Genomic DNA, 8,119 nt, shown 5'->3' with positions numbered 1-8,119 from the left:
TAACCCTAACCCTTTCTCCCCAATGTTCAGTAGCGGTTGGTCTTTCCATCTCTTTACATCTATTTATATCTTGTTATATACCTATATAACGGCTCGTTTTCCTCTATGATTATTCATAGCGGTTAGTCGTTTTACTATTTTTGATATATTTATAGCGGTTAGGTGGCTTTTAAATTTTATATATTAGTTTTCTATAAATAAGATTTTTATATAAAAAATAGTAATAATGGTTAGTTATTACGTTTATTTATTTATATATATATATGTTAAAATACAGCTTCTGTTTGTGGATTTTACAGTGTATCTAAGCCCTGTATATTAGAGGGCCTTAGAGGCAATACGATGGCTTAAATCAGCAGTGTTTAGGGACTGCGGTTGCCGGAGCGGAGGCTCGGCCTCCAGAAGCAATCCGAGGTCCCGGAAGGCCGAGCGCTAAGGCCGGTGCCCTGCAGTGGTCAAACGGTAGCGGCAACGTGGCCTGTAACCTTATATTTGGATAGCGCACTTAGCGGGCGTTCGGGCCCGGAAAACGCGCGTTTAGGCCCGGGAACGGAATTACCCTCGGGGAGCAAGTAAGAGGCCGATAGCCTATAAGACCTTTGCCTCACACCTTATCCACTATAGTATTTTTTAGTCTATAAGGTTTAATTAATATACTGGTTCACTATACTTATTAGTGCCTTACAAGCCTATATGTAACGAACCCCTATCCAGAACCTCTAAAAGGGATACTGGTCGAAGGCACTTCTAAATAATCGTGGCTCGGTGCAGCTAAATAGTGCACAATAAAATATCTTAATGTAAATACTAAATACCGTAAATATAAGCTTAAATTACATATTGCGGAACTATCTATCTATATAGCTAGTTCCTCCGTATATATAGACTTTGTGCTAAGCCTTGATTATAGTAATTATTCCGCTTATTTTTAATAATCGTAATAATCGCTATAATCTTCTATAACTCCCTATTAGTTATATTACTACGATTATTATGTTTTCTTAATCTATTACCTATAATCGCGTAGCCTTGCCTTAATTAGTCCTACTAGCGATTATCTATGCGTTTTGTGCCCCGCATACGGTCCGTCCTGCCTATTAGCTTAATTATAATATAATACCCCTCCTCTTAGGTCGACGTCCCGTCGATCTAAGGCCTAAAATAACCGCGTATCGCTTACTTTTATTTATTTATAAGTCCTTCTCTTTTCCCTATCGCTATAATATCTAACTCTTATAGAGTTTCTAGGTCCTCGTAACCCCCTTCCCCGCGCGTTAGTCCGTAATACCGTCGTCGCCTAGCCTTAACCGCTTTTATTAACTTTAAAGGTTTTATCGTTATACTTTATTCGTTTTATACCGCTTATAACTTAATTTATCGCCTTTACGAGCGTTTTTCCCGTTGCGGCGAGTGTATGCGTCGAGGCCGTACTTGCGACGAATAGGGCACTCCTATTACTATAAGTCGGTTAATCTGTCTCTCTCTCGATACTCCGTTTAACCTTATTTAGTCGAGTACCTAGTTACCGAGTATCGTTATTTATCTTTAGAGGAACTAGCTACCGAAAAATAATTTTTAGACGCTTACCGTAAAGCCGAAGAGGCTATACGTAAAGCGTAAAAAGCCGTTATATATTTATCCTGCCTTTGCTAGTAGAAACGATATCTTTCGGAGCGGAGTACCGTTATTATTAGTAAGGTAATACTTACGCTCGATCCTCCTATTACTACTACTCTTAGTACCGACCCCTCTTCCTAGCCTCCCGTCTTACCTAACTAGCTATTTCCTAACTTTAGTGCCGATTTTAGTACGGCCGGTCTTTCCTTTCTATCCGCGCAGGATACCGTCAGTAACGCGCCTTCCCTTTTTTAAGGTAGTTAAAGCGCGTAGTATTATTTATATTTAGTCCCCTTTATACCTTCCAACCTTATAATATAATATATAGTACGTCGATTATTACGTCGGAGGCGTAAATTCGATTTCTATCGAGGTTCTCCTAGCTCTATCTTATAGCTATTTAGTTATAGGCTAGGGCTAGATCTTTTTACTTATTTAGGTTTTAGCCGGTCCGGATATCGTTAATAGAATTCCTTTTACTTATTTAAGTAATTAAGGTATGCCTATAGTTCCTACGAATTATTTATAGCTAGATATCTTAATTAACTAACTAAATACTTTAATTTACTTTTATTAAACTATAAATTTAATATCTTTTCTATATTATATTCCTTTTCTCCGTCCTCCGCTACTACCTATATATTAGCCTTACTTACCTGTGGTGCGGGCTCCAGAAGTAAGATATGGAAAGTATATAACTATAAATGTATTATATAGGGTAGCTCTAATTTAAATACCGTCTCCGATATTTTCCTTTTAACTTTAAACGGGCCTACTTTCCTATGGTCTAGCTTCTTATTAGGTCTTTTAGTACGTAAATTGCGTATAGAAAGGAATACTATGTTTCTCCCCTTAAGGCGAGGTCCTTTAAGCCTTTTAGTATTATAGTATTTCCGTATCCTTTCCTTTATAAACTCCAGTTTTAGCTTAAGTTTGCCGTAAAGTATATATATTTTATTTACCTTAACCCTAGCCCTAGGTACCTTAACCGTAGGTCCCTGCCGTAAGTCTGCCTTATAGCCGAAGTTCGCGAAGAACGGTATAGCTTTGGTCGTTTTAGTTAACGATATATTATATATTAGCTATACCGTAGGTAATAGTTTAATTTAATCGTTTTACTCGAAATTAATATAATTTTATAAGTATTATTTTACGATTTAGTTAAGCCGTTCCGTTTAACCGTCCGTCTAAGGGTAGTAGGCCGAAAACGCTTTACTTATTACCCTTAACTTCGTTATTAATACTCTTTAGAACTTCGATATAAATTTAGTATCGCGGTCTATAATAAACTTTTTTAACTATATATATATTAATGTAATATACCGTAATACTATATCTGCTAGTTATTTTGCCGACTAAGTCTCCTTATAAGGTAGGAAGTATACTTACTTAGTAAGCCTATCGACTACCGTTAATATACTATTATACTTAATACCGGTTACTATATTTTTAGACTTTAGTAATTTAGTAATGAAGTTTATCGTAATTAAACTCTATAGCCGTTCTATTACCGGTAGTGGCTCCAGAAATCTATAGGGCTTATACCTCGTAACCCTTGTTCTCTCGTACGTATAGTATAACTAAATAGTTTCCTTAACGTCGTCTTTAATCCTTAGCTAATTAAAGTGCTACTTAATCTTTTCTATAGTCTTAGCGATACCTATATATCCTCTGAGCTTTAATATATAAATCTTTATTATTAGTACCGTCCTATTATTTAGCTTTACGTACGCTCGGTTTTTATATTATAGTCTTCCCTAACTGTCTTTCTAGATACCCTATGGCTCTAGCTTTTCTTATTAGTATTACTTTATAATATCGTTGCCTAACTTCCTTTAGTATTTGCTAAAAGTAGCCTTCTCGCGATATACTACGTAATACTTTATCTATGGCTATAGTAGATACTTAAAGGTACTATCTGGCGCCTCCTTAAGTAGTAGTAGTAACTCCCTAGGTATATCTTTATAGTAGTCGGCTCGCCGGCTAAGTGCGTTTACTTTAGCGTTCTCCGAACCCTTTTTATAGTTAATCTAGAAATTAAATTCCGAGAGAAACTTTAACTATTGTATTTACCGGGCGTTAAGGACCTTCGTAGTAGTAAAGTACCGTAGATTCTTATAGTCCGTATAGACCTGTATTTCGTACTTAGTACCGCTAAGGTATAGCCTCTATTCCTCGAACGCTTCGATAATAGCGAGTAGCTCTTTATTATAGATTAAATAATTCTAATGTACCCCCTCGAGCTTCTTCGAAAAGAAGGTTACCGGGTATAGCTTACTATTATCGTCTCGCTATCCTAACTATCCACCGATCGTATAGTCTAATATATTTACTTTGACCTTAAATAATCGACTAAAGTTTAGTAATTTAAGCACCGGGTCCTCCAAAATAGCTTCTTTTAGCTCCTAGAAGGCCTACTCTTCTTCCTGCCCCTACCGAAACTCCACGTCTTTCTTAATTAAGTAATTAAGTAACCGCGCGATACCTACGTACCTACGGATAAATATTCGATAGAAATTTATAAACCCTAAAAATTCCTTAACGTATATTTATAATTACGGCGTAGGCTAGTCCTTAACTACCGTAATTTTCCTAGGTTCTATACGAACCTTACCTAGCGATATTAAATATCCTAAATATACTATCTTCTATACGTAAAACTCGCTCTTCTCTTTATTAACGGAAAGTCCGGCTCCGTATAGCGCGTTAAGTATCTCTCGTACGTATCGCTTATATTCTTTTAAAGTACGTAAGTAAATAAAAATGTTATCGAGATAGTATATTACTATTTTATCGAGGTACTTCCGTATCGTATAGTTAACGAAAGATTAAAACGTCGCGGGCGTATTAGTTAGCCTAAATAGTATTACGAGATACTCGAAATAACTATAGGGTATACAAAACGCTATCTTCTATTCGTCTCCTTCTTTAATCCGTATATAAGCGTACCCGATAGGTATATCTAAATATATAAAGTATCGCGCCTTTATTAGTTAACTCCGTAACCTAGATATTAACGGTAGCGGGTAACTATTTTTTACCGTCTCGTTATTTAACTAGCGGTAGTTTATATATAGTCGTAAGCTACCGTCCTTCTTCGGTATAAAGAATATAGGGTATCCTACTAGCAATATAGACTCCCTAATATATCCTTTCTTTAAATTCTCGTCTAAGTACTTCCGTAGCTCCTTACTTTACTTATCGTTAATATAATAAACCTTAAATAGCCGTAGCTTAGCTCCTTCTTTTAACTTAATCTTATAGTCCCACGGTCCTCGCTCTAAAAGCCCCTCTAAATACTTAGCCGTAAAGGCTAAGTATCCTCGATATTCCACCGGTACCGCCTTTTTCTCGCCTTTCTCTACGTTATTATAGTAGGCGTATTTATTAACCTCCGATATCTCTACTAACGTCGTTAACCCTACTTCTTCGATCTTACCGCCTATATCGATAGAATATACTATTACTTCCTATACTCCTTACGGTAGTGCCGTAAAGGGTACTCGTCCTGCACTTTACTCCGTACGTACTCCTAATCTTCCATCGTTAATTAGATACTTTTAAGGCTCTTTTAGTCGTAGGTAGCTACTATCCCTTTAATCGATATCTAAATTATAATCTTTATATTATAATTACCCTAGGATTATATCCTTCGAGGGTCCTATATTTATAATATCAAATATAACTAATATCGTTTTTCCTTCGACTATAATATCTAGGGGTAGTGTCTCCCTATAAACCTTTTACGTAGGAAATGGACCTTATATAACTATCTATTCCTTCTTTCTCTTCTATAATATACGGGCCTAGTACACGAACTATAGCGAAATTAAATTCGTTTCCGTATTACCGTCTACTAATATTACCGCCTAAATATCCTTCTAATGCGCTATAACCTAGAGGCGTTTATCTTTCTTGCCTCCTCCTTATACGGTAGCGACCTCGTTAACGAGCGCCGGGTCGTTATCCTATACCTTCGCCTTACGCCAATACTTACGAAAATACCGTTCGTAGTCCGTTAAAAGTTACCGGCCCCCGCGAAAAGCCGCAAGTCGTTTCCTAAGCAGTTATATCGTTTAAGAGCGTCCTCCTGCTCCGTATTAACTAGCCACATAAAGTCCCTTAACTATACCCGCCTAGCTTCCTCCTATCTTCCGTCTCTTACTTCCCTAGCATTTCCTCGTATCTATATCCGATAGCGGTTCCTCTACTTAATCGTCTACCTAAGCATCTTCGCCTAATAATATCGCTTAACCTTTTCCCGCGAATATATAGCGCAGTTTAGGCTTAGGCACTATCCTAATACTACTTTTTCCTACAAGCATACACTATCGTCTATATTTTAACCGTTTACGTATTCGATATAGTACCTTATATACCTTAGTACGATCTATATAACCTAAAGGCTATCCTTTAGTTTAACTAGGTCCTAAACTTTCTATAAGACGTAGTCGTTTAGGTCCTCCTATTAAGCCTTTTCCTATTAGGCTATAGTCTTTCTAACTAGTTATAGTTTACCTTCCTTATTTACTTTACGTACCGGCCAGTAGCCGTATAGCGACTTACTTTAGTAGTACTCTATATATCCGTATATAATATACTAGAACTAAGGTACTCTTTAATACTCCGGATATCTAAAATAAAGCTATACCGTATCTCCCTTATAGGGTATATACTATATAGGTATTAATATATCCCTTAGTAACTTCGCGATTCTAATATTAACGACTTTCCTACCTTTCTAATACTCTTCCTAGCTTTTATATAAGAGCTTTATAAGCTATAATATATCTTATAAAATAGTAATTCCGTACTTACTATATTACCTCTTTAATATTATCTACCTAGTAAATCCTTATATAAGACCCTTATCTTTAGTAACCTCCGTAGTAACTTCCGTAGCGATCTATATTAGTTAATCCTATAATGCCTATATCTAAAGATCTCCTTCCTCGTGCTTTGCCTTTAGCCTTTCTAAAGCTTCCTTTACCTCCTAAAACTCTATATTTTCTTATTTAACGTATTAGTTAGAGTTTTCCTCGGAGCTTACCGCTCCGCCTTACTAATACCCGATAGCTATTACCTCTATAACCCTCGGTCCTTTCGATATAATAGTTAATACGATTTCCTTTTTCTATCCGAGCCGTTTAGGTACCTTATAGTCCTTCTTAAAGTATCCTACCTTACTATAGTTAAAATACTTAAGGTTATCTTTACCCTAGCTCCGGCTTTATAGCCTCTATTATTATATAGCGTCGACCTCTATCGGTCCTACGTATGTGGTACTAAAGTAGTTAGTGCTAGGGTATTTTCTTTTTTATTTATTATTAGGACGGTTATTGCTAAAGTATCTTTTATTATTATTATTACTATAGTAACCCCTACTACCTCTCTTCTCCGTACGCCGCTAGAATTACCGATCGTCGATCCGAATAGCTATAGCGATATACTTATCGATAATATTAGGCCTTAACTCCTTATATAATTTATCCTTTACCTTTTCCTTAAGGCCGTTATAAAAAAGCTATATTAATCCCTTATCGTTAATAGTACTACGTAGGCTATCGATCTTAAATAGAGCCGCGTAATTAGCCGCTAAGCGCGTTTAGCGTAGGTTTACGAGCTTCTCCTACGCGCGCCTTACCTTATCGTACTCCCTAAATACCTCTTTAAGCTTAGTTTTAAAAATACGATAGCTCTCGAAGTATTCTACGGTAATCTTCTTTTAGTCTTCCGGCTCCTACTCGTAGTAATTATTAAGGATAGGCTTAAATTACGCGAGAGCCCTATCCTTAAGTCTAGTAACCGCGAAGATTACCTTTAACTCTTCGTTAGTAAACTAGTTTAAGTAGTAACGAAAATAGGTTTTAAGCTAGATTAAGAATCCTTTAAGCTTTACCTTTCCTTCTCTATAGCGCTCCGGTACCGGGAACTTAATGGTTAATTTAGGTACGGTCGTAATAGTAATAATCTATTTCCGGGTCTACTAAGCCTCTTCTTTAAACTCCTTAAAGTACTTAACGACCTATTTTATAGTAGTAAGTGCAAGTCTAGTACTAGTAGAAGGTCCCTTACTACCTAGGCTAGGCGGGACGCCTCCTATTTAAATATTCTTAGGTCCGGCTATAATAGTAAAAAGACGCCTTTAACTTATCCGTAATAGAGTTAAAGTAAGTATATAACGTATAACGAACCTCTATCCAGAACCTCTAAAAGGGATACTAGTCGAAGGTACTTCTAAATAATCGTAGCTCGGTGTAGCTAAATAATATATAACAAAATATCTTAATGTAAATACTAAATACTATAAATATAAGCTTAAATTATATACTGCGGAACTATCTATCTATATAGCTAGTTCCTCTGTATATATAGACCTCGTGCTAAACCCTAATTATAGTAATTATTCCGCTTATTCTTAATGATCGTAATGATCGCTATAATCCTCTATGACTCCCTATTGGTTATATTGCCGCGATCACTATGTCTTCCCAGTCTATTG

This window comes from Podospora pseudoanserina, chromosome 6 (assembly GCF_035222485.1).
Source record: "Podospora pseudoanserina strain CBS 124.78 chromosome 6, whole genome shotgun sequence".
Taxonomy (NCBI): Eukaryota; Fungi; Ascomycota; class Sordariomycetes; order Sordariales; family Podosporaceae; genus Podospora; species Podospora pseudoanserina.
Note: the sequence above shows the minus strand (reverse complement) of the source record.